Source organism: Rissa tridactyla, chromosome 3, assembly GCF_028500815.1.
Source record: "Rissa tridactyla isolate bRisTri1 chromosome 3, bRisTri1.patW.cur.20221130, whole genome shotgun sequence".
Classification (NCBI taxonomy): domain Eukaryota; kingdom Metazoa; phylum Chordata; class Aves; order Charadriiformes; family Laridae; genus Rissa; species Rissa tridactyla.
The window spans coordinates 12,023,818-12,037,929 of NC_071468.1; the positions used below are offsets into that span (position 1 = coordinate 12,023,818).

The following is a 14,112-nucleotide window of genomic DNA, read 5'->3' on the forward strand; positions in this document are numbered from 1 at the left end:
TCAAAAGAGAAAATGGAAAAAGACATCAGCAAAGCTTTGTGACTAATACCCACTCCTATTCCGACTTCTTTCTGTTTCGTGCAGTGTGGAAGCTGAAGTAGATCTTCAGCGGCTGTAATGACACTGGGGCTTGACGAAGGTCCTGGGATACTTGACTGTAAAACCAAGTGGAGGGTATACAATGACTCTATCTGATGCTTGATAAAATAGTCAATGCAGTGAGTAAGTAAGATGTCCCAATAGTAACAAGACAGTACAACACAGAAAGCAGAAGTGCCTTAGTGCTGTGAAAGTAGAGTAAACTTAATGGAAATATATAATGAATACTGTAGAGGAAAATAAACCTACCGCAGCCGTTCAATCCCCACAGCTGACTTTAGCTTATTAAAGAGCAGCACCCTAAATGCTCCAATACTTTTTGGGAATTGGATTAAACTTAATATTGAGTTTTTCTTTCAAATACTAGTATAAGGCCAAGTCAATCTTTTTTCTTTATTTCAAATCTGTAGTTGTCTATCGATATGTCTTTCCGTAAATATTTTGTGATAAATACGTGACAAGATTGATAGTGGAATATGTGCTATATAAGTAAAAGTTTCCAGAATCGTGGAGGCGTAGGATTGCAAGGAACTTCATGAGGTCATCTAGTCCACTATGGGAATATTTTCCCTGTATCATTCCTGATGGATTTTCCATTCTTAATGCTATGAATGGCTATCCTTTTCTTAGAAACTGTCAAAGGCAGATTCCCCAGGCAATCTGTGGCAGTAGTTCATTATTGCTATCATTGAAAACTGATTTTTTTTTAAATCAAAACCCCCTTCCTTTGTCCTGTGTCTTTCGTCTAATCAATTTTTGTGTCACTGAAAGTGTTACCATGTTCCCCTTTTTTGGCCTCCTTTCCTCTATTCTAAAAAAACACCCTGATTCAAATGATTATGACAGATCTTGAGGAAGAAATCTTATATTCCAATCTAAGCCTAATATTAGTAGATACATCAAGTGGATTTGAGAGGCCAACTTCATTAGATTTTGAAATGAAATTGGGATTCACTTTCCTTCTAGCCGTGGATGACTGGCCGCTCTCCACATAAAATCATCCTGTTGCCATGGCCTTCTGTGGGATTTTTGGTGCAGTGATGAGAAAATATTGTAAACTAAAGAAACAAAGACATGCTTAAGATACCACAAGAGAAAACAAGAAGTTTGTTGAGAGACTGTGTTTTCTATGTGGTCTTTCAAATGTGAAGAGTCAACAGTGAGAAGATACATCTGTGAGGCAGGGTTATTAATTGAGTAATGAGGATCGAGGTCAAAATGTTTTAACTGGCTCAGCTGAAGGTGGAGGTTTGAGAAGCAAGAGTCCTTTGCATCTCAGACAGCAAATACTGAGTAAACCTTGTCTCTTCAAAGTTTGTCTTTGGCATAGAAATATACTGGTCTTCTAAATATCCTGGATGGGAGAGTCTTTTAGAAGTTTGCAGGCAGTCTGAGTTTATGTCCTAAATTCTAAGCCCAATTTAAAGAAGGCACCATTGCTAGTACATAGGCAGCCTCTTCTGAAACGAGGAAAGTTAAAGGAGAAAAAAAAGAATTATAACAAAGTTTAAAAATTACTCTTGTTTTTATGTGGCTTTCTTGCAGTTTTCATCACTGTGAAAATAATACAGTAAATAACCCCGTCATTTTCATTATCTTTTGAATAGGTTCCTTTAAGGAAAAGGACATGTACCAGCTTGCAGTATTTGCTATAGTCCTAGTACTTAGAATGGAAGATAACACCATATCAAGTTTCACTAACACAGGAAATAAATGCCCTGGATTTTTACATTACGTATGTAGTCAAATGAGTAATTTTCCTGATGATAGGGCATTGTTCTAAGAAAACGTTAATGGAATTTTCTTGAAGGGGCATTTACACCATTCATGAGAAGGCAATTAACTAGCAGTCTGAGAAAGAGCAGTTCTTTAAGGGCCTCAGCAATGTATTAGGAACTGAAGATCTGAGTTCCATATCCCACTGGCATATTGAGCTGTCTTGCTATGTCACTCCTCTTAATCTGCCTCAGTCTTTGCTTCTGGTTAAGTGGAAACACTGTATGTATAAAGCACATGGAGACCTGCAAGTGAAAGGAACTAGGTGTTATCAGGAAAATATTAATACTAATTAACCATACATTTTTACATAGTATGATATGACCCATACCTCTAGGAATAGGTAAAATCAGTGTCTTGGATAAGTGTTCTATACATCGCATGATCACGTGAGAGAAATCTTATGCTCCATTTCTTTAACAGTCTGGCGATACTTACCTGCTACTAAACTAGCATCAGAACGAAACTGTGAGTTTTGCTAGATTTGCGTTAATGATGTCTGAATCACACTGCTAAGTCATTCCTACTCTGGCTTTCCAAAATCTGATTTAAAGCAATGACTTGAAAAAACTCGTTACTTGATGCAGAATGTTAACAACTGTAGTCCCCTGGCCTAGAGTGACTGTAGTAACCTATATAAAGGTGTTTCATGTCTACGGTAGTCTTTCTTGTCTCATATCTCTCATACCTTCTCTCAGTGTTTCTCTGTCCAAGGTGGGTTTTGTAGTGCTGTAGTGTGCTGTTCACAAAAATTAATAATCCATGGATTAGCACCCCTCTGTGGAGCTGTGAGACAGGCAAAATGCAGCAATAATTTTAAATACCCTCTTAGTTTCTCTCATTAGTCCTCGCTTACTATTCCTGCTGATACGAGGTTACAACCAAGCTTTCTTTTTTTAATGAAAGCTGCACATGTCCAGTAGTTGAATGAATGTATACTTATATGACACTACAAGCATTTGTGCCACTGGGAAAAATATAAATTATTAAAAATGTGTGATAAAATTGCAAGAGTGGGCAACATTCTGAATATAGCACTATTCCCAGCTCACACCCCCACTGTCTGATGCTTTCTTTGGTTGTAAGCCTGTCCTTGAATGTCGAGAAAGCAGCGAGCACCAGGGAGTGGCAGTAACTCTAGTTCGCTGTACTGGTATTGTTAAAGAGTACATCAGCTGTGACAATTTAGCAGCTATAAGAAAACATGATCATGTTTGCATTTATGGAATTCCTGCAGTTTTAAAGAAACGTGGTAAGTGAATTTCTGTCCCCTGCCCTACACCCTTGCTGATGCAAAGGGACTGGACACAGAGACATGGACATTTGCTGAATTAAGATGCTAACTGGCATTGCATTTTCTTAATCTTTAACGCCTGCAGTTGTTGTTATTAAATATTCTTCTTTGCTTTTGAAAAATCTAAAGGCGTTTCTCTTGCCCAGCATTCCAGTACTTGATCTCATCTGAAACTATATTTGGCTATACCCATATCTATTATACATACAAGTATATTGTATTTAGTCCTGAAAAGAAGAAATTCTAAAATTGATGCCCCTGAGTGAGCTGCTGTTGAATGCGTGAAGCTGTTCTGTATGCTTGAATTGATGCTTCACTCATTAGTCAATGCAGAGCACTGAGAAACCTTGCATATGTATCATGCCATTAGAAAAAAAAGCCACACTCAATTGCTTACTCCACTTAGTTTGGCCCCACAAAAGCTGTAATAAATCATTGTTATTACTATGTTACTTGTTATTGTGCTCAATTAGTTATTTCCTTTAGACATTAAAAAAAATCAGGATGATCCAAATAAAGTGACTTATTAAAAATTCACCTCATATACACAGGAGTCTGGAAAACAATTGTCATGGTCTTAAAAATACCACGTGAATTCTGAAAGTTTCCTATGCATTACTTCTGGTCCAGGCCTAGTCCAGTGAATTCCCAAAGTCTATCCGCCTGTAATATATTCAGACATTTTTATCAAAGGGTATTGGCTAATCAAGCCATATCTAACTGAAAGGGGATATTGCTACTTATAGATTGTTCTGGTGAATGTGAATAGTTGGGTGAATTACTGTGATTGAGCTCTGTAATGATAGGCTTTTTGGTGCAGTGGGTTTTCTGAGCCCAAACCTTTATTATCTTTCCAAAGGGATACTACAGATTCTTACATCCTGAATTCTGGTTAGAAGTTTTGCAAAATTTTCTGTCTCTGTAAATGCCTGCAGGATTTAGGGTGGAAAACTAGCAATACAGAAAACCCCAGTGTTCTTTGATGAGTGTCATGGAAAAGAACCTTACTCTTTCAGTACACGTCAATAGAAGTGGATGCCTGAGTTAGTGAACTGTGGAGTTCCATGTAGGTGTCACTGACTGTAGGGAAGGCAAAGCTCTATTTCAGGCATGTGTATTAACTGAATAAAGTTGACTGTGTAAATATCCTGTTCAGCCATTTGAAGTTGGACACAATTTATTTTCACTCATGTTCTCTTATAAGTAGAAAAATCTCTTTTACATGATGAAGAGAATTGCTATATATGTGTCTGAAAAGAGAAGCGAATAAGGTGTGGAGGAGCATTTAATTACTTGCAATACTCAGTGTTTAAATTGTATAGCGATGTCCATTGTCACAGTTTGCTCAGGCATTTTGCGCCGGCATGCAAGCTAATAAAGCTGTTCATGTTTCCCCTCGATTTAAAAGGAAATTATTTTCCAGTGAGCTGGTGAAGAATTAAGAGGCTTTCCCGATTTGTTTTTTTCTTCTTTGTGAAGAATCTGTGATTTTCTGTTTACCATTACTTAGTCTGACAATCTTTTTACAGGTTGACAGGAAACTTCTCTCAAACTGGACTAAAAGAGATCTTTTGATAGCAATAATATAGGCAAGATTGAGAGCAGAGGAGCCAGCCAACAGACAAGGCCCCTTTTTCTTATATGTCTAGGTAGTCTCTTGAATAAGAAGGAAGAGAAGAATCCTCATTGGGGGGTGATATAGCAGAAAAAGGAATATTTCATCTTTGGGGGCCACATACATTTCCTGGTACACTGCCAACACTAACCTCGTGGTGGTAAGTATCCACCTTCCACAACGCCTTGCATGTCACACACAGGTTTCAGGTTTCCACAAAGGTTGGTTTTAACTCGTCCTTTAGCTTCAGGTCCATGGCCCAAGTTTAGTCAAAGCTCTTATTTTCTCACTTTACTCTCTGCACATTTATCTGTAAAGAGCAATTTCTTTCCATGCTGGCTCGACCTTCATCCTATGGCCCTTTCAAGGGCTGTGGGATCCTTTAAGAAAAAGAATGTATGTGTATTTATGCGGGGCGTGTTGTCTCTAATTTAAACAACTGAATATCTCATGTCGCTTAGACGGAGTACAGCTGCTCATTTCTGTTTCAGTCAACCAGGCAGAATAAAATCTTATAAGCTGAAAGTAGGTACATTAGCAAATGTTTTGGGAGTTGTTTAATACTATTCATGATGTTGATTTTCACTAATATGTCTATCTTAAACGTTCCTTTCCTGTTCTGCAGTGATTGTTTCAGGATAGACTAGGTTAAACTGAGGCAACTGAATGATGTAAGCCTTATTTGTGGGATAGACAGGTGCATGCTGAATTAGCTGTGGATTCTTATGGTATAAGTATAAAACAATATTTATAAATTTGCTAAGCAGTTGTGTATATCTTTTGCTTTTCAATGGCATATTTTTCCTTTCTGTTTCTGTTAGCTGTCACCTCTCTAGTGATTTCCATGAAGCCCCTGCGATTGCAGAACAGTCTATTTAATGGCTTAAGGATAAGGTTCAGCTATGGAGCGGTAGGCAGCACAGTACCGTGTGCTGCATGGGAACTGCGGGGAGGATATAGGTGAAGCAACTATACAGAGGCAGTAGCATCACCGTTAAGCGCTACAGAAGTGGTATCAGTACCAGCCACTCTGAGTGCTCTGGAGTCAACCATGATAGGGAAATGGCAAGAGGAGACATGCAATAGTGCTCACCCTCAGCAAATCAGCAACTGCTGTCATACAGAAGAGACCTTTTGCTTATTTGTTTGTTTGTTTTTAATGACAGACACCTCATGAGTATCTCTACCTGGGGTTGTGGAAAACTGCAGAAATTTCCTTTGAGCAGTCCTACCCAACCTTAATAACTGCCTGTTTTATCTGACCATGAATTAGACTGTCAGTCTCATGTGCTCTTTGCAATGGTTCATTTCAGAACTTCAGTTTAGCGTTTTTATAAACATCTGTGTCGCTACTTAATAAATTACTCATTGTACCTTAAAGCAAAATGGTAATGCCTGTAATAGTACTTCAGTATAGTAACTAAGTGAATGAATAATGCATGTTTGTTTCATGGTAAGTACAAGGAAATGCTGCTTCCTTTCAGTGTATCGGATGTGCAATTATTGTATAATTAAGTTCAGCTTACATGACAGGTGAATGACATTTCTACATTGCTCTTCCAAGTCAACTACTCAAGCACACTAAATATGTTGTACAACAAAATTTCAAGCATAAGCAATGCAGACAGCTACTTTAGTGCATTTTGTGAGCCAAAATGGCTTCTGTCTCAGTTTCTGCTACCATGGATAGGCAAAATACACTTCCGATGACATGTGTATGAACTAAGAGACCCAGTAAGCTAGTGAAGTTCCTTAATTAGAGTAATCACAACAATGGATGAGTGTGGAGCACTGGAATTGTGATGGTTAGAATGAGTGAAGTTTAATCTCTTCCATGGTGTAATTTCTGTCTTTTCTTTCTTTGTTTAAATGTGACTACAACCATTTGTCAACTGACAAGAGGTCCCATACCACATTTGCAATTCTAAATGACTGAGCCCTATGAATCATTCTGCAAGAGATGTGTAGGAAGGCAATCTCAAGAGAAAGAAAATACTCCTCTAATCAAATCGATATAGCCTATCCCTCACTCAGCTCTAAAAAGGGTACTGAGGTAAGTTATTTTAGTTTGAAATGATGGAACTTTTAATTTTTAAAAAAATCACATAGTCCCTGTAATTGCATGGGAATTCACAAAGCTGTAATAGTAACCCTTAAACTGCTCTTAATTTGGGCAGATTATTTTTCACGTGATAAACCGATTAACATTTACTATATGGGAGGGTGTTGTAGAACCACTATAGTCAAGGAATAGCACTTTTTAACTGTGCTAGATTTTTCCACTTATGAGTGTTTCAAATTCAGATTGAGACAACTTGCTGGAAAGATGAGTACTATTTCTGTTACTACAAAGCTCTGAATGAACTATGCAGAGTTGCAATAATTCACAATGTCAAAATAAGCAGCATTCCCCAAGTCTGCAGAAGGGGAAAACCAGAGAATGCTGTTTCAAAGTTCTTTTGTTCAGTCTGTACTCAATGGGTGTGACTTTATGTTATTCTGTCTTTTCCAGGGGTTTTCAATGAGGTTTGTCTGGGTAGCATAGAACTCAGGAGTTTTGCCCTTCATTTCAGCCTGTAATGCAGAGCTCCTTCTAAGGATGGAGCGAAACACAAAATGGTGAAATGTATTGTTTAGATGTGAGCTCAGGTCCACATTTGTTAAATTTAAATAGTGAAGGAATTTGTTTTTACCAAGTGTCCAATGTTTTCTAGTCAGAAACTGTGAAGTGAGCTAAGGTAGCTCCCCACACCTTCAAATCAGAAAATAGGGTAAATGTGTAATCAAATATTTTAGTTCAATCAAGTGGAATTTGAAAAAGGTTCAGAGGATTCTTTAAAAAATCAATAAGAAAAATTCCTCGCGAGTTCTGTTCACAATGTCTGGAGATAAAACACATACGTAATTTTTTGAAGGCTCAAGGATCTAGTTGTATTTCTCTCCCATTCTGAAATACGCAGCTGATGTTGTGATACAAAAGAAGGCTGATTGTACAGGGATTAAGATTTTTTATTGCTACTGTATTCACTGATTGAGAGTAAGAGGTGTGAAAAATCAAAATAGTAACTATTCCTTCTGAATGGGTCAGCATTCCTATTTCTTGTCATGTTGGGTTTAACAAATATCAGATATAAAATGACAACTTAAGATTGTCTAATATAAAAATTTGAGATATTAGATTAGATCAGTATTTGTCCAGAAAAGGTCACTACATTTGTCTGTTACTTCGAAGTTATTAATACAAATTTTTAGAAGAAATTTGTAACCAGTGTTTGAACAATGTGAAATTTCTGTACAGTGTAATTTAATCCCACTTCTGCTATTCCTGTTGCCAACATTGTTCTTTTTCTGTACTGATGATGCCTGCCAATAGCTGTGGAATCAACACATTCCGTTAGTACACTTCTTTGTGCCAGGGTAACTGATAAAAATTTTGAGTGATTATGTGAAGTAGTTAGAGTTTTTTGCACTGGAGTATTGATGGGCAACAAATCATTCTTCTACTAAGGTTTCATTCTTATACTAAGTTTATTTTGTGTCTTGAAATTTATTTTCATATATATATGTATACACATATATGTGTATATTTATATTTAATATATATTATATATATAAATTACATTTTAGCTATTCTCTTTGATTAAAATTATTATTACCATTAATGTCAAATCACTATTAAACCATTGTACTGACAAGCAGAAAACAAATCCTTCAAGCTTTTAATCCCTGACTCTATCTATGTTCAGTTCTGGGCCCCTCTGTACAAGAGGGACATTGAAGTGCTGGAGCGGGTCCAGAGGAGAGCTACCAGGCTGGTGAGGGGTCTGGAGACCAGGTCATGTGAGGAGAGGCTGAGGGAGCTGGGCATGTTTAGTTTGAAGAAGAGGAGGCTGAGGGGAGGGAGACCTCATTGCCCTCTACAGCTCCCTGAAAGGTGCTTGTAGAGAGGTGGGTGTTGGCCTCTTCTCCCAGGTGAATAATGACAGGACCAGAGGAAATGGTCTGAAGCTGCAGCAGGGGAGGTTTAGATTAGATATCAGGAAGAATTACTTTACTGAAAGAGTGGTCAGGCACTGGAACAGCCTGCCCAGGGAGGTGGTTGAGTCACCGTCCCTAGAGGTGTTGAAGAAACGTGTAGATTTGGCACTTCAGGGCATGCTCTAGTGGCAGAGATTGTAGGGGGTTCTTTTGTGTGTGTGTATGGTTGGACTCGATGATCTCAAAGGTCCCTTCCAACCATGAAGATTCCATGATTCTATGTTCAATTCATTTATTTTCAGAACATTTATCCATCCAATATTTCCATGAATGAAATACTTGCTGAGCCACGATTTCATGTTAATTACTTACACAGGTCCTGAACACCTTGAATAAATAAAAAAAAAAATCCTTTTATGGATTCATTACTGCTTATACCATTGAATATGTCCTTGTTTTCAGTATTGTGCTGAGGGAAACCCTGAATAGGCTTCATTGTCCCTAGCATGGTTAATGTCTTGTTCTGTTTAATATACTGATTGCATTAAATAAATATTTCTTTACCGCCCCTTTGAGATCATTTGTATGTCTTGACAAAGCTAACTTTGTTCCTGAAAGTTCTCTGTCTGGTGGAGATAGAATTAAAAATGAATACTTATGTTATGGCTGTATGAAAGATCTCAGAAACTTGTAATATAAGTAGCCTGATCTAAGGAGCATCAGTGGTCAATGAGTGAGTGAGATCATAAAAAATGCAGGATTAATAATCATCTAGTTCTACATTCCATCAGTTAAAGTTCCTAAGTGTACCTGGATACACACGCATTATTCAGAAAAACTCTTCGAAGTACTTTGTTGCCATGAGGACGATTTTGAAGACTGTAGCAAATGTTTATCTTGACTTTCTCCAGAAACAGGGAAACAGTCATTACATTTTTTCACAGGAAGTAAAAGGTGCTCTGTAGTATTGCTTTAAATAAGGGCACCCAAAGTTCTGCTTATGCTTAGATATCAATTGTTTTCAAATATTTTCTTAATTGGAAAACAACATAGTAGCCTGTAAGGTGACATAATTCTGGTGTATTTTGTTTTGCCGTGAGAACGCCGCAGCATCCCACCTGACCATGGATAAGAAAAGACCTAATTAAACATCACAGCTCTATAATTTTCAAAAGCTCTTGTGGATGCTAAGTAGTGCGTTCTGAAGGCAATTTGAGAAGGGATGAATCTTTGATGCTGGTTGCATATTCAGTAATGATTTCAGTATTGTACTTTTCTGAGACTGTCACTGTCTTCTTTTCTGGAAGAAACTTTAGTGTCTTGTTTTCAAGATTTGTGTTATACATTGAAAAGGCTCACAATTTATATATTTGAGTGTTATTTAGCACCGTAACTGATCTACAGATAAGGGAAATTCTCAGCCATGGTGTGTAAAAAAAACCCAAAAAAAAAAAAAAAAAAAACCCCAAAAACCCCCCCCCAAAAAAACCCCAAACAAAAACCAAAACAACAAGAACCCAAAAAAAACCCCAAAAAAACAAAAACCAAATATATTTCGATTAAAAATATGTTGCATTTGACTAATGGTTTCCTCCTTATGTATTTTTGTAATGTACTGTATTTTACACAAAGAAGTGCACAACTGCTTGAACTCAAGAAAACGCTTAGTATCTTAATAAGGAAATAAAGTCTGTCTGTTGTTTGTTAACCTCATGTTAGAAGTAAAATAAAAGTAAAATGCAAACAAATGATAGCATTCAAATACATTTTGCTTTCCTGGAGAATGTGGTATTAATGAGTAGGTAGAGAAAAAAAGACTTGGGTGTACTTTCTGTAGCTGCCATCTGGTAGCTATATAACACAGTTGTGATGGTCAAGCAGGTGGTGATTAACCATGATTCAAAATGATGTTTCACAGCAGCCATCCACAGCAGGGAATGAAGCATGGCATTCATCAATATTCTGCTGGAATTCACATGCTGGGGAGAGTGAGGTGACACGCAAGCGCTGTGGGCAGGAGGGACTGGGAGCACGAAGGAGGTTCTTCTCCTTGGGAAATTGTCAGTGTCCTTCAACCGTCTGATAGTTTTGTAGGGTTGTCCAAAGAATTGTAGGAATAAGGACAAGCTGCCTTATGTATACTTTGGATTGGGATTTACATAGGTGGTTCTAGAACTCTGACTATATTATTGAACAAAATTATAAAGGAAGGTCTTTATTCTTCAGCGTCCAGATCGTTCACTGAAAAGAAACAGGCATACTGGACAAAAGTCCAAGTCTTCTTCAAATTGTTCCATTTTAGAATCTGCAACAGGCCAGGTGCGAGTAAGAAAATAAGGGGGGAAAGGGTAATCTAGACAAACCGTAGATGGGTTAGTCTCATCCCAGTGTTTTGTTTGGTTTTGGAACAATTGTTGAGAGAAAACAAGATGCAAATAAAAACATAGAATGGAATACAATTCCACATTCTTAGAAAAGCAGGATTAATGAGCCTGCTCTCTATGTTTTGTGCAAGAGAACTTGGTGACCATCTAAACTGGTTGAAAGTCAGTATAGTATTTGGGATGCAGAATATGGATATTACTAATATCTTGCAGTTGTAAATACACAAGTTGAGCCTTTTAGAAGAGGTGAAATGTTAGTAGTATTCTACACTGCAAATTCATTTGGAATTATGTGTAATTTGATTGACCATGTAGAAGAACAATTAATACACACTGGAGCGGGCACAGAACAGCAGAATGATCAGAGAAAAGAAAGAATATCATGCAAGAGAGTAAACAAGCTTGGCTTGTTTGATTTAGCAAAACACAGATGGAAGGAGGGATATGATTCTGCTTTATAAATATGTCAAGAAAAAGACCAGGATGGGAGAAGAGCTATTTAATCTGAGACTGTGTTTGCACGCACAAAATTTGTATAAAACTGGCTATAAATATATTTAGTATTGAAATTCTAAAATGCTTTTGAAAAAGAGGCAGTGGGCACAGACTGAAATACAGACAACTCCATTTAAATGAAAGGAAAAAAAATTACAGCGAAGGTGGGCAAACACCATTCCACTTACTCTTAGAACTGGGTGGCTATGTGTATATTCAAAGTAATTGAAGTGTACTCAGAAATAGATCACATGTTCTGAGTATTTAAGCCTATTTATTCCACTAATGCTCTCTATTTCTTTTTCAATAGGCTGCCACGGTTCACAACAAGGCAAAACATTTCAAAACATACAGCTCCCATCTACGTCAGAGAGACAACTGATACTGAAACCAGTTGGAAACCAGTAGTCAGATCTTTAGAGATCGACCAGAACAGGTAATACCTGGTTTTCCTATTTCATGGAATCTGACTTACAAAAATCCCGTGGCCTTTTGTTTTTTGGGTTTTTTTTTATTTAGTAGCATAAAATAAAGGAAGAATATTTGCTGAAAGACTGTAACTTTGTTGACTGCGCCTTTGTAAAACTACAGGTTGTTAACAAGAAACCTTCCCTGTTTTATGAAAAAGATCAGAGCAATGGTCTTGCTCCAGTATTACCTTTCCAGAGGTAACATTGTAGGCATTAAAACAAAGAAAAAAGAAATCACTGCAATAACTTTCTGAAGAAGGACAAGGCCTATCTTACAAATACTGAGGCTGTTGAAAATGCACTAGTTTTGTCAATCCGTCTAAATTTCACAAAACTCCCCTTCTAGTTTATCAACAAAAAAAATGGTGTTGTTCATACTTTTATGCACAAGGACTGCTGAAAGGAGTGTTCATATATATATATATATAAAGAAGTAAACTTTATGTATAAGAAGTAATTTTATATATATAAATAAGTAAAGGTCTTCTTTTTTCCTTACAAAATATGTTGTCTTCAATTATCAAAGAGAATAATAAACCCTTCCTGTGACTTAGAGTCAAGCAGCATAGTCTTTTTGAAGTTCTTGAGGGCTTTCTTAGCTATTCAAATGCTATAAATTCAGATACCTTCTCCACATCATGCAGTGCACTTAGCTTGCATTTCAGAGAATTTTACCAACACTGCAGACTCTTGTAAGGACAAGCAGATCAATTGGATTATGCATTCACAGTTTTGCCCAAGGCAGAAAACAATCTTGGTGCAAAAAGGGAGAAATACATACAAGAAAGCTGGCAAAATGCAGTACACAATGTTGTTGTTTGGTTTTTTTATAACCAGCAAAATTTCTCAGGGGGCAGTTCTTTGTATTAATTTTGGCTGTACAGCGTGACATGGTTACTTTGTGTAGTTGCTGCTGCTACCGCAACTTCTATACCGAGACTACTTTCTGGGCTCTGTATTTTATTTTATTTGTCAGTCTTAATGCTCCTGCAGTCCTTGCTTTGTATTTCCCTGTCACAAAAATCATTTGCCCGTTAATCCATTACGCCTGCTGCCTAATCTGGCTGATATAATGCCTCACAGAATTTCTTCTTCAGGTCCTTCCAGGTGTTGCAACTGATTCAAGCTAGTGAATACCTACCGCTTCTTCACATTCTTGTCCTCTCTCCCACGCATCCCAATGGAGGAAGATGGGGATCTGTATTGTCGCGTATCATACACTGAGGCTTGTTTTCCTCCTACAATTTACATCTTCTGTTTGAGGACTGCAACTCCGAATGTTTGCCGAAATCCTACTGACTGATCATGTCTAACGCTAAGTGATCAGGCTCCTCGGTAGTACATACTCATAACTCAATTTCTTCTGACCTGGCTACAAATTCGATTTCATTCTTTCCTATAAAACACTTCTTATTTTAATCCTGGTTATATAAACTCGGCTGTGCAGTATTCCATGGAGTGGAACCTTCTTTTCCCTGTACATGCATTCAGCAGTAAAGTAATATTTTACTTCATTCAGTTGATCGTTTTTGGGCATAGTCATAGGATCATCATTTGCTTTCCTGTGAGCTTGGTACAAGGTAGATGATGTAAAATGTGAAAGGACAGTGAGATTTTCTTCTAGAGGGCCAAGACTTAAAATGAAATCTTTATTTTCATGAATGATCTTGCTGATTTCAGTATAACAGCTTGGGAGAAAACTTCTGCAGGATCAGGTGTAGTTTTTTTGTTGTTCTTTTGTTCTTCTGGAGATAGTTCACATGTGAGAATCTGACTATATTGATGATTTACAAAGTATTTTTTGTCATATTACGGTTTTTACCATGCTCACTGAATTGAGAAACCCTGTGTAGCAACTCTGCATTTTAATTTCTGATTTAGATAGGGTCTATTTATTGCTCGCTTTACTTATTCTAGGTCAACAGCTTTAATTAGTGTATTTTTAGCAGGCCATGAAATATAAATGCATACAGACATGGAAATATATTAACCAGTACAGTT

At 37.3% G+C, this 14,112-nt stretch overlaps 1 long non-coding RNA gene across 2 annotated transcripts in view; it reads left to right on the forward strand.

The window, feature by feature from the left end:
- The window catches only part of LOC128907179 (uncharacterized), a 33,445-nt gene extending 21,399 nt beyond the window's left edge, over positions 1-12,046 (forward strand). The window contains exons 3-4 of one of the 2 annotated variants that reach the window (XR_008465500.1): positions 6,687-6,837; positions 11,952-12,034. This is a non-coding gene — a long non-coding RNA (uncharacterized LOC128907179). Of the gene's footprint in view, positions 1-6,686; positions 6,838-11,951 lie in introns of both variants that reach the window. The other variant, XR_008465501.1, reaches the window with a different exon arrangement.
- Positions 12,047-14,112: the final 2,066 nt, after the last annotated feature.